The 12,862-nt window shown below is 48.3% G+C and overlaps 1 protein-coding gene across 2 annotated transcripts in view; it reads right to left on the reverse strand.

The window, feature by feature from the left end:
- MATK (megakaryocyte-associated tyrosine kinase) overlaps positions 1-12,334 on the reverse strand; it is a 32,066-nt gene extending 19,732 nt beyond the window's left edge. The window contains exons 1-2 of one of the 2 annotated variants that reach the window (XM_039516168.1): positions 12,301-12,334; positions 11,834-11,920 (exon numbers count right to left, since the gene is read on the reverse strand). The gene's annotated coding sequence lies outside the window, so the exon portion shown is untranslated. Of the gene's footprint in view, positions 1-11,833; positions 12,190-12,300 lie in introns of those variants that run through there. The other variant, XM_039516170.1, reaches the window with a different exon arrangement.
- Positions 12,335-12,862: the final 528 nt, after the last annotated feature.

The raw sequence follows: 12,862 nt of genomic DNA on the forward strand, positions 1-12,862 counted from the left end.
CTTTGTCAAGCCTGACCATAAAAACCTCTAAGGAAGGAGATTCCACCACCTCCCTAGGGAACCCATTCCAGTGCTTCACCACCCTCCTAGTGAAAAAGTTTTTCTAATATCCAGCCTAAACCTCCCCCTCTGCAACTTGAGACCATTACTCCTTGTTCTGTCATCTTCTACCACTGAGAACAGTCTAGATCCATCCTCTTTGGAACCCCCTTTGAGGTAGTTGAAAGCAGCTATCAAATCCCCCCTCATTCTTCTCTTCTGCAGACTAAACAATCCCAGTTCCCTCAGCCTCTCCTCATAAGTCATGTGCTCCAGCCCCCTAATCATTTTTGTTGCCCTCCGCTGGACTCTCTCCAATTTATCCACATCCTTCTTGTAGTGTGGGGCCCAAAACTGGACACAGTACTCCAGATGAGGCCTCACCAATGTCAAATAGAGGGGAACAATCACGTCCCTCGATCTGCTGGCAAAGCCCCTACGTATACAGCCCAAAATGCCGTTAGCCTTCTTGGCAACAAGGGCACACTGTTGACTCATATCCAGCTTTTCGTCCACCGTAATCCCTAGGTCCTTTTCTGCAGAACTGCTGCCCAGCCATTCGGTCCCTAGTCTGTAGCAGTGCATGGGATTCTTCCGTCCTAAGTGCAGGACTCTGCACTTGTCCTTGTTGAACCTCATCATATTTCTTTTGGCCCAATCCTCTAATTTGTCTAGGTCCCTCTGTATCCTATCCCTACCCTCCAGCATATCAACCACTCCTCCCAGTTTAGTGTCATCTGCAAACTTGCTAAGGGTGCAGTCCACACCATCCTCCAGATCGTTAATGAAGATATTGAATAAAACCGGCCCCAGCACCGACCCTTGGGGCACTCCACTTGATACAGGCTGCCAACTAGACATGGAACCATTGATCACTACCCGTTGAGCCCGACCATCTAGCCAGTTTTCTATCCACCTTACCGTCCATTCATCCAGCCCAGACTTCTTTAACTTGCTAGCAAGAATACTGTGGGAGACTATATCAAAAGCTTTGCTAAAGTCCAGAAATAGCACATCCACTGCTTTCCCCTCATCCACAGAGCCGGTTATCTCGTCATAGAAGGCAATTAGGTTAGTCAGGCATGACTTGCCCTTGGTGAATCCATGCTGACTGTTCCTGATCACTTTCCCCTCCTTTAAGTGGTTCAGGATTGATTCCTTGAGGACCTGTTCCATGATTCCTTGAGGACCTGTTCCTTCGTCTAAGGTCAGCCTGGCCTCACAGGCTGCTCCTCTCAGCCTAGGAAATCTAGAAGTGACCATTATTATCACTTGACCTCCTGTATAACACAGACCAGAGAATGGCCCCTGGTGCATCCAGTATCCAGCCCTTATCTTGTAGTTGGGCTAGAGTGTATCTTTAGAAAAACACAGCCAGTTTTGATTTTAAGACTCCACCACATACCCTGGCAAGTTGTTCCAATGGTAAATCAGCCTCACTGTTAAAAGTTTGCACCTTATTTCTAACCTGAATTTGTCTAGCTTCATCTTCCAGCCATTGGATCTGTCTACAGAAATATCCTGTTTGTAAACCCAAAGTAACTCCCTTGACTTTCATGTAGTTATTCAAGATTTATTCTACCATAAACAGGACTGGATTAAGGCACTAGGCCAGCACCTATGGCTCCAGCTCCTGAAGTCATGTGATTACATCAGAATGTCAGCTTTAAACAAGTAAGTTTCGAGCCCTCAGAGCAGTGAAGAAAAGATTTAAAAGATTAAGTATCAGAGGGGTAGCCGTGTTAGTCTGGATCTATAAAAGCAGCAAAGAATCCTGTGGCACCTTATAGACTAACAGACATTTTAGAGCATGAGCTTTCGTGGGTGAATACCCACTTCGTCGGATGCAAAACACTCAGGCCATGATGCAGTGATGGCTGCTGACAGCCTGAGACCATCATGCTGAGAGGGAGGAACTGCCTCATGCATTTCAATGGGCTGTTAACTCCAACACCCACGGGTCTGGAGAGCACTGCCAACCCCACCCTGGCAGGGGTCCATCTGCAGCAGCAGGACAGGACTGCAATGGGCCCAGCCCCCCACCAAAGCAGAGAAATATCCAGAATCATGAAATTTTAAAAAATAATATGTTGGAAGTTCTTGCCCTTCACCTTCTGGTTTCTGAGCCTTTCACTCACACTCGCTTCATGTTTTCAAGCTTTTCTCCACAGCCATAAGAGCTAGGAACTTACTTTTTTTGAAAAAAGAAAGCCGAGATTCCCATATATTCACAACTCCAGGATCTGGGTCTTTAAGAATAAAACTAAATATTGTGAGACTTGAGTCAGTCATGGGTGCTGGGAACACTGGGTTTGTGCCCTGATTATCTCTGTCTGCCCTGTAAAGAAGGGCCGAAAGCTTTTCAAGTTAGAAATTCAGAGCCCTTTTTTTTCTAGAAGACTCGATGGATGACTGGAGAATTGACAGACTCCAAAGAAGCAAAATGTCCTGATGGACTGAGGGGGGAAGTGATTTTTGTTCTCACGTTTTGTTTCTGTTGGCGCTGATCAAATCCAAATGCCTGAGGTTCAGTGCTCTCCACCTCCGTTCTAATGATGGACTGAGAATGTGCTCCATTTCCTCTTGGAGCTCTCCAAAGAGACCTCCAGCACATACAGGGGAGACAGTTCTGATATTGCTATACTAAAAGCGAGTCCTTAAAGGGCACATCCCCCTCCCCCCTTCAGATCTGCTTTATAAAGAAGCAAAAAAGGCAGGGTGGGGAACACATTCCTAGTTTCTTCTCCCCTTTGCAGGTCACCTATAAAACGTCCCAGGGTGTGTACAAACCCAACGCAGCACTGCACATCTGGAAGGGGGTGCAGCAGCTGCAGCAGCAATTCTGCGCAGGACGCAGCAATGAGGTCCTGATTTCCCTACACTGGCACCACCCCTTTTTCATTTCCAGGAGGCCAGGCTATGGGTCTCCTGCAGTGACCATCCCCACATCTGAGCTGCAGGGGGGTAGGAGATAAAAATAGCAGCTGAGCAAGCCGGAGGTCTTTTTTAGTTTGTTTAAAGAAATGTTCCTGCAGATGAGGTGATAGCAGCCCATCCTCTTCCTCTTTCGGGGGGGTGAGTCACAGTCAGTTCTGGGCATCGCGAGTGGCAGAACAGAGTGGGTTTTCTTTGTAATCTCAAGGATCGGAATCTTTATTGCACCAGACCCTACTAACAGTTCCTTGTTGCCTGCTATAAAATGAAAAGCAACAGGAAGAGATGACTGCAGATCTTTCAAGGCTAAAAATAAGCACCAGGTGGCGATTTGTTCATTTCAGAGGCAACATTTGACCTAGAAACAGTGTGGGTGTCTTTGCTGCTACCATCTGTTCCGTAGTAATTTTAGTCCATTTAAGTTCCTGTGAAAAGCGCCAGGTGGGTGGACGTGGAGAGGGAATCCCCATTCCTCCCCAGAGCCGGGACAGCATGAACGACAGCAGGGCCAGCTTCTCCCTGCTGCACCAGTCTACCCGAGCCCTGGCAGAGGGACCAGCCGCAGTGGAAAAGCAGCACTTGCTTTCAAACACGTTAACTAACAAGATCTAAGACACGTGGGTCGCACTCAGGCAAGGAGGAAAGTGAAACTTTAACCCATGTTGGCTCCCGGGTGCTAAAGTGCTAGTGAAGACTAGGCAGCTGTAATTGAAACACGTTAGCTGGTAAATCTGAGACGGGAGCCCAGGTTGTATCTTGATCAGCTCACACAGCCTGAAACCATCATCTGCCTTGTTTTTACTGGCATTGTAACGTGTTAAAATGCACCATTTCCCCGAGTCCAGAGCAGGCCTGTCACTGACCAGCAGCCACAGTGCCAATCAGGCAGGGCTTAATTTGTAAGGAAAGAGGTGCCAGGTGTCAAGCAATTTTTTGATATTCATAACTGACGTGGCAGCCCAGAGGTGCCGGGGCTCTGAACTGCCAGGCCCAGAGGTGCCGGGGCTCTGAACTGCCAGGCCCAGAGGTGCCGGGGCTCTGAACTGCCAGGCCCAGAGGTGCCGGGGCTCTGAACTGCCAGGCCCAGAGGCGCCGGGGCTCTGAACTGCCAGGCCCAGAGGTGCCGGGGCTCAGCCCTGGCACAAATTAACCACTGCAGCTCTGACAGTGCGAGTCGACACTGAGTCAAGTCCCGTTTTACATCCACTTCAGCATGAAGCAATCCCAGGCTGGATGAGCCCCAGGAACAGAAGGGCAGGGAGCAGAGACAGAAAGTTCCCCCTTGGCTCTTCTGCTGAGGCTGCTAAGAGCAGTCCCGTGGGCAGGGGAGGATTTGGGCATGTGGCCCCTGGGAAGGGCCTGAGATAGACCCGAACTCATTTCACCTCAGCCACTGAGCCAGCCGGCGGCTGCTAATAGCCTCTGGCTAGTGCACAGCTCGGGCAGTGAGAGGGAGAGGGGAAAAGCTCAGTAACCCACAATGGCATCAACCATCCCTCCTTCCCTCCAGCAGCACCTGCCTTAAGGAGAACTGCGGCCTGGCGGGCTACTGGGAATGAGAGGAAACGGACGGTTCCTAGGTATGTAGCGGAGCTTCACTTTGAGACAGCGTCTCTAATATCTTCATGGACAACTGTGCTTGCCAAATGCCCCGGCTTCCCTGGAGCCCACATGGCTCTCTGGCCTAGGGGCCTCGCACTGCTCAGTCAGAAGGCAGCAGGGCCTGCCAAGCCGGTAACACCCGTCACCACTGCTGCAAAGAGGAGCGGGCAGGTGAGGTAACAGACAGTGGCTGTTTCCAAAGCACCCCAGGACCCAAGCAAAGGCAGGGCAGCAGAGACCAATCCATCCAGTGCTGGGAGGCAAAGAGTGAACCAAACACAGCCACGTGCTCCCACAGCAGAGCTTACTGACTCCATGGGTGCTCAGCACCCACCAGCCACCCCGATCAGCTGTTTGGTGGGCAGGAGGTCCTGGGGGGAGGGGTGGAGCAGCAGGAAGAGGCAGGGTCGGGCCTCAGGTGTGGGGGTGGAGCAGGGTTAGGGTGGAGCCCTGGGGGAAGGGACAGAGTGGGGGGCAGGCCTCGGAGTGGAGCACCCACCAGGACACAAGAAAGTTGGAGTCTGTGACATATGCCACTTCAGGGCTGCTGCCCAATCACTCCCCGTGTGCTGCCTGGCTTCCCTGGGGGTTTTCCCATCCACAGCATGCCCCCCTCCCAAGCCATCTGCTCCCTGGGAGGGAAGGATGGTTGTGTGATTAAAGCACAGGGTGGGACCCAGGAGATCTGGGTTCAATGCCTGGTTCTGCTACAGACACTCTGGGTGACTTGAGCATGTCACTTATGCCCAGATCCTCACAGGCACTTAGGTACCTAATTCCAGATGATTTCAATCACAGTTAAGTGCCTAAATACTTCTGAGGATCTGTCCCTATATCTCTGTGCCTCCCCCAGGTGCTAGGACATGCTCAGATCCTAGATGGGATGTGGAAGAACTGAGGTAGATACAAATTGAACAGTAATAAGTCACCAGGCCCAGGTGGTATCACCCAAGAGATCTAAAGGAACTCACATATGAAATTGCAAAACTACTAACTGTGGTGTGTAACCTATCACTTAAATCAGCTTCTGTACTAGATGACTGGAGGATAGCTAACGTGGCACCAATTTTTAAAAAAGGCTCCAGAGGCGATCCTGGCAATTACAGGCTGGTAAGCCTAACTTCAGTACCAGGCAAATTACATAAGAACATAAGAACGGCCGTACCAGGTCAGACCAAAGGTCCATCTAGCCCAGTATCTGTCTACCGACAGTGGCCAATGCCAGGTGCCCCAGAGGGAGTGAACCTAACAGGCAATGATCAAGTGATCTCTCTCCTGCCATCCATCTCCATCCTCTGACAAACAGAGGCTAGGGACACCATTCTTACCCATCCTGGCTAATAGCCATTAATGGACTTAGCCACCATGAATTTATCCAGTTCCCTTTTAAACATTGTTATAGTCCTAGCCTTCACAACATCCTCAGGTAAGGAGTTCCACAAGTTGACTGTGCGCTGTGTGAAGAAGAACTTCCTTTTATTTGTTTTAAACCTGCTGCCTATTAATTTCATTTGGTGACCCCTAGTTCTTGTATTATGGGAATAAGTAAATAACTTTTCCTTATCCACTTTCTCAACATCACTCATGATTTTATATACCTCTATCATATCCCCCCTTAGTCTTCTCTTTTCCAAGCTGAAGAGTCCTAGCCTCTTTAATCTTTCCTCATATGGGACCCTCTCCAAACCCCTAATCATTTTAGTTGCCCTTTTCTGAACCTTTTCTAGTGCTAGAATATCTTTTTTGAGGTGAGGAGACCACATCTGTACACAGCATTCGAGATGTGGGCGTACCATTGATTTATATAAGGGCAATAATATATTCTCCGTCTTATTCTCTATCCCCTTTTTAATGATTCCTAACATTCTGTTTGCTTTTTTGACCGCCTCTGCACACTGCGTGGACATCTTCAGAGAACTATCCACGATGACTCCAAGATCTTTTTCCTGACTCGTTGTAGCTAAATTAGCCCCCATCATATTGTATATATAGTTGGGGTTATTTTTTCCAATGTGCATTACTTTACATTTATCCACATTAAATTTCATTTGCCATTTTGTTGCCCAGTCACTTAGTTTTGTGAGATCTTTTTGAAGTTCTTCACAATCTGCTTTGGTCTTAACTATCTTGAGTAGTTTAGTATCATCTGCAAACTTTGCCACCTCAGTGTTTACCCCTTTCTCCATATCATTTATGAATAAATTGAATAGGATTGGTCCTAGGACTGACCCTTGGGGAACACCACTAGTTACCCCTCTCCATTCTGAGAATTTACCATTAATTCCTACCCTTTGTTCCCTGTCCTTTAACCAGTTCTCAGTCCATGAAAGGACCTTCCCTTTTATCCCATGACAGCTTAATTTACGTAAGAGCCTTTGGTGAGGGACCTTGTCAAAGGCTTTCTGGAAATCTAAGTACACTATGTCCACCGGATCCCCCTTGTCCACATGTTTGTTGACCCCTTCAAAGAACTCTAATAGATTAGTAAGACACGATTTCCCTTTACAGAAACTATGTTGACTATTGCTCAACAGTTTATGTTTTTCTATGTGTCTGACAATTTTATTCTTAATTATTGTTTCAACTAATTTGCCCGGTACCGACGTTAGACTTACCGGTCTGTAATTGCCGGGATCACCTCTAGAGCCCTTTTTAAATATTGGCGTTACATTAGCTAACTTCCAGTCATTGGGTACCGAAGCCGATTTATAGGACAGGTTACAAACCTTAGTTAATAGTTCTGCAACTTCACATTTGAGTTCTTTCAGAACTCTTGGGTGAATGCCATCTGGTCCCGGTGACTTGTTAATGTTGAGTTTATCAATTAATTCCAAAACCTCCTCTAGTGACACTTCAATCTGTGATAGTTCCTCAGATTTGTGAGCTACAAAAGCCAGCTCAGGTTTGGGAATCTCCCTAACATCCTCAGCCGTGAAGACTGAAGCAAAGAATCCATTTAGTTTCTCCGCAATTACTTTATCATCTTTAAGCGCTCCTTTTGTATTTTGATCGTCAAGGGGCCCCACTGGTTGTTTAGCAGGCTGCCTGCTTCTGATGTACTTAAAAAACATTTTGTTATTACCTTTGGAGTTTGTGGCTAGCCGTTCTTCAAACTCCTCTTTGGCTTTTCTTATTACACTCTTGCACTTAAGTTGGCAGTGTTTGTGCTCCTTTCTATTTGCCTCACTAGGATTTGACTTCCACTTTTTAAAGGAAGTCTTTTTATCTCTCACTGCTTCCTTTACATTGTTGTTAAGCCATGGTGACTCTTTTTTATTCTTTTACTGTGTTTCTTAATTTGGGGTATACATTGAAGTTGGGCCTCTATTATGGTGTCTTTAAAAAGGGCCCATGCAGCTTGCAGGGATTTCACTTTAGTCACTGTACCTTTTAACTTCTGTTTAACTAACCCCCTCATTTTTGTATAGTTCCCCCTTTTGAAATTAAATGCCACAGTGTTGGGCTGTTGAGGTGTTCTTCCACCTCAGGGATGTTGAATGCTATTGTATTATGGTCACTATTTCCAAGCAGTCCTGCTATAGTTATCGCTTGGACCAGCTCCTGCACGCCACTCAGGATTAAATCTAGAGTTGCCTCTCCCCTTGTGGGTTCCCGTACCAGCTGCTCCATGAAGCAGTCATTTAAAGTATCGAGAAATTTTATCTCTGCATTTCGTCCTGAAGTGAAATGTTCCCAGTCAATATGGGGATAATTGAAATCCTCCACTATTATTGGGTTCTTCATTTTGATAGCCTCTCTTATTTCCCTTAGCATTTCATCATCATTATTACTGTCCTGGTCAGGTGGTCGATAATAGATCCCTAATGTTATATTTTTATTAGAGCTTGAAATTTCTATCCATAGAGATTCTATGGAACATGTGGATTCGCTTAAGATTTTTACTTCATTTGAATCTACATTTTCTTTCACAATTGGTTGAAACTGTAGTAAAGAACAGAATTACCAGACACATAGATGAATTCAACATGTTGGGGAAGAATCAATATGGCTTTTGCAAAGGGAAATCATGCCTCACCAATCTATTAGAATTCTCTGAGGGGGTCAATAAACATGTGGACAAGGGTGATCCAGTGAATATCATGTACTTGGTCTTTCAGAAAGCCTTTGACAAGGCCCCTCACCAAATGCTCTTAAGCAAAGTAAGCTATATTGGGATAAGAGGGAAGGTCCTCTGATAGATCGGTAACTGGTTCAAAGATTGGAAACAAAGGTTAGGAATAAAGGTTGGTTTATAAAGATAGATAGTTGGGTCCCCCAAAGAGCTGTACTGGGACCAGTGCTGTTCAACATATTAATAAATGATCTGGAAAAAGCAGTAAACAGTGAGGGAGCAAAGTTTGCAGATGATACAAAATTACTCAAGATAGTTAAGTCCAAAACTGACTGCGAAGAGCTACAAAGGGATCTCACCAAACCAGGTGAATGGACAACAAAATGGCAGATGAAATTCTGTATTGATAAATGCAAAGTAATGCACACTGGAAAACATGATGGGGTCTAAATTAGCTGTTACCACTCAAGAAAGATCTTGGAGTCATCATGGATAGTTCTCATGAAAACATCTGCTCAATGTGCAGTCAAAAAGATAACAATGTTGGGAATCATTAGGAAAGGAATAGATAAGACAGAAAATATCATAATGCCTCTATATAAATCCATTGTTACAGCCACATCTTGAACACTGTGTGCAGTTCTGGTTGCCCCATCTCAAAAAAAGATATATTAGAATTGGAAAAGTACAGACAAGGGCAACAAAAATGATTGGGGGGATGGAACAGCTTCCGTATGAGGAGAAATTAATAAGACTGGGACTGGTCATCCTGGAAAAGAGACGACTAAGAGGGGATATGATTGAGGTCTATAAAATCATGACTGGTGTGGAGAAAGTAGATAAGGACGTGTTATTTATCCCTTCTCATTACACAAGAACTAGGGGTCACCCAATGAAATTAATAGGCAGCCGGTTTAAAACAAACACAAGGAAGTATTTCTTCACACAACACACAGTCAATCTGTGGAACTCATTGTCAGAGGATGTTGTGGAGGCCAAAAGTATAGCTGGGTTCAAAAAAGATAAATTCCTGGAGAATAGGTCCATCAAGGTGGTCAGAGATGCAATCCCATGTCCCTCAGATTCTGACTGCCAGAAGCTGGGACTGGATGACTGCAGTTGGATCACCTGTTAATGACCCTGTTCTGTTCATTTCCTCTGAAGCACCTGGCACCAGCCACTGGCAGAAGACAGGATACTGGGCTAGATGGACCATTGATCTGACCCAATATGGCAGTTCTTATGTTCTTCTGATGTTCTTATATTCACAGGCCTTCAGGAACGAGCAAGTCAATTGTTTTTTTCATTCACCCTCCCCACTAAAATCAAATCAAACCAGAGTCAGGGTCAAGGAAAGGAGCCAGTTACCACAGTCACAAGCAGAGGTGAAAGTAAGCCGGTATGGTCCTGTACGGCGTACCAGTAAGAAAGTGGCCGCCAGTACACAGCCGACCATACCGGCAGGGCCGCTGATGGGGATGGGGGCAAAAGGGGCAGCTTCCCCCAGGCCCTTTAAATCACTGCCAGAGCACCAGGCAGCACAGGCCGGGCAGCCCTGAAGGGCTGGCTGGGGGAGTCTGACCCCAGCCCTGCCACTTCTGCCCAAGACCCCGCCCCTTCCACTCAAGGCCCCACCCCTTCCAGGGGCCCAGAGATGCCCCCACACCTTGCCAAGGATCCCTGCTGCACTGCGTACCAGTAAGTCCTTTAAGTTACTTTCACCCCTGGACACGAGTGATGAATGAAGATGTGGCAGGAACCAAGCCTACACAAACCACCCATGAGGCACACCACATCTACCAAAACAGTCTGTCTGATGGGACCTGGCTATTGATCCCACTATCCCTTCCCCCTCTTCTGTTCAGATGCTTTCCTGGAGGAGGTACGTGGAGAGTTGAGTGCTGAATGTTGCTCTGCTGAACCAGAGGCAGCAGGCAGAGAAGCTGAACAGCAGCTCTTGCTCCAGCATTTAGAAAGTGCTGAAGCGTTACACACGGGGAGCTGACAGTGGTGGCTGGACTGGCTCCTAGATACCAAAGGAGAGAAGCTCTGGCTTAGGGCTTAGTCTTGCACCAGCAGGGGGTAGAGTAGCTGGCCTTACAGGTCTTCTCCATTCCCTGCTCCTAAGGCTCCATGACATAGGTACTACAGATGCCCAGCAGCAGCTGTATCCGCCGTATCAGAGCCCCTTGTGCAGCACACGTTTGCAGGTGACAGCGTGCTGGGGAAAGTTGGCTGCTGATCAGCCCTGGGAATCCAAAGTACCGAAGAACAAATTGGAGGACAACTTTCCCCACCCAACCCAGCCAATGCATCTTGTGAGCCGGGCTCGAAGCAGCCAGTGCTAGGCTGAGAGACGGGTTCACTGCCAAACGGTGCCAGTTTTGATGATGCAAATGCCTGGTCTATCAAGCTCATTCACAGAAGTCAATGCCCAGCTTATTGGGAGGGTTAAAATTGGTCATTTTGTTCCCCTGCCATTCCCGAGCAGTGGGAAAGGCCTGACAGTAAGTGTGGTTCTTTGAGATGTTTTGTTCAGCTGGGACTCCTGCATCCCAGAAGTGGAATCCGCATGGACAAATATTTGAAGGAGAACCATCCAGATTCTAACCCTCTTCAGATGCTCCTCACTGTCACGCCCAGTCTGACCTGGGGTAATGGGGAAATCCTTCACCAGTCCCTGAACTGTTCCATCCCATTTTAGCTGGTTTTGATTGCTGTAGCCTGTGGAACTGAGAGTCTCTGGCAGGCTCCATGAGATATTGAAACATACTGTAGGTTTCACTTCTTGGGCCAAGCCTCATGATCCCGCCCTCCCTTCCCACTGTCACAAGTGCATTGGAAAATTGCCCCACATACAGAAAAGCCAGGCTGGTTTGTACTGCTCTAAGCGCCAGGGCAAAGAGCAGCCCCTTCTGCAGAGCTAAAGGCCCCCAGAGTCGCATGCCCAGCAGCAGAAGAGCTGGCACCTGGGTTGACAGGTTGCAGGAACTGGCTGTGTTGCACACACGCCCCCCGCACCACTTACACGTACCCAGCCACACTGGTGCTTTGCTCTTTATCCCACTGAGTGCAGCACCTTGAACGTTACATGCACTTTTCTCTTCATGTCTGTCCTCCTTGAGGCGAGAAAGGAAACATGTTACCCAGCCACAGCTATTGCTTCAGCCAGACCTTTGTACTTACCTCCCTGCAGCACCCATGCAAAGCCCTTGGCATCCAAGTTGTTGCAGGTTTGCTTGCAGCCAAGCCCAGACGTGAGTCCCAAGATTCCTGGAGAATAAATTCCCAGTTCAAATGGCGGAGCAGAGCTTTACCTCCCGCGCAACAGCATTCACCGAAAGACCCACTCCGAGAAACTCGCCTCAACTTTATTTCCTGATTTCTCTTCTGGTCTGGGCTGCGGAGGCAGTGCCCTGGAGGTCCTAGTGCCTGCTTTCTATGCAGCCCATTTTAACCAGAGAGGAGTCATTCCTTGATGACGCTTTACCCTGAAGTGACCTTTGCCCCCTTGCAGCCCAAGTCCACATCCCCACCAGGGAGAGGAACATCCACAGCTGCCTGATTTGAAACCACACAGGCGCTTATGACACCCAAAGCAAACTAACGATCAGCTGATAGAAGCAGAGAGTCAGTGATTGCTCCCCCACTACCTTACTGGCGGTGGTGCCCACACAGCCTGCCCAGCCAGTGTGCGCAGCAGGCGACAAAGCGAGAACTAGTGAGTGGCAGGGGAGATTTTCAATGTTTTCAAAGGGAAGTGTGGTTAGACCACAGGATTCTTGAGTTCTAGCCCCAGCCCCGGTGCTAGGTCACCTGTTCTGGCCCCAGCCCCGGTGCTGGGTGACCTGTTCTGGCTCCAGCCCCGGTGCTGGGTGGGTGACCCGTTCTAGCCCCAGCCCCGGCGCTGGGTACAGGGCCGGCTCTAGGTTTTTTGCCGCCCCAAGCAAAATAAAATTTGGCTGCCCCCCACCCCAGCCCTGGGCTCTCCCCACCCACACACCCTGTGCTGCACGAGCTCTGGGCTCCCCATTCCCCTCCACCAGTGTCCCCCCACCCACACACACCCTGCTGCCCCAGCCCTGGGCTCTGCCCCCTCCACCCCCTGCCACCCCAGCCCTGGGCTCTCCCCCCCACCTGCACCCTCCTTCTGCCGCAGCCCTGGGTCACTGGTAACTCGCTCCCAGGGCGGGTCATTCACCAGGAATTTTGGAT

This window comes from Mauremys reevesii, linkage group 26 (genome assembly GCF_016161935.1).
Source record: "Mauremys reevesii isolate NIE-2019 linkage group 26, ASM1616193v1, whole genome shotgun sequence".
NCBI lineage: Eukaryota > Metazoa > Chordata > Testudines > Geoemydidae > Mauremys > Mauremys reevesii.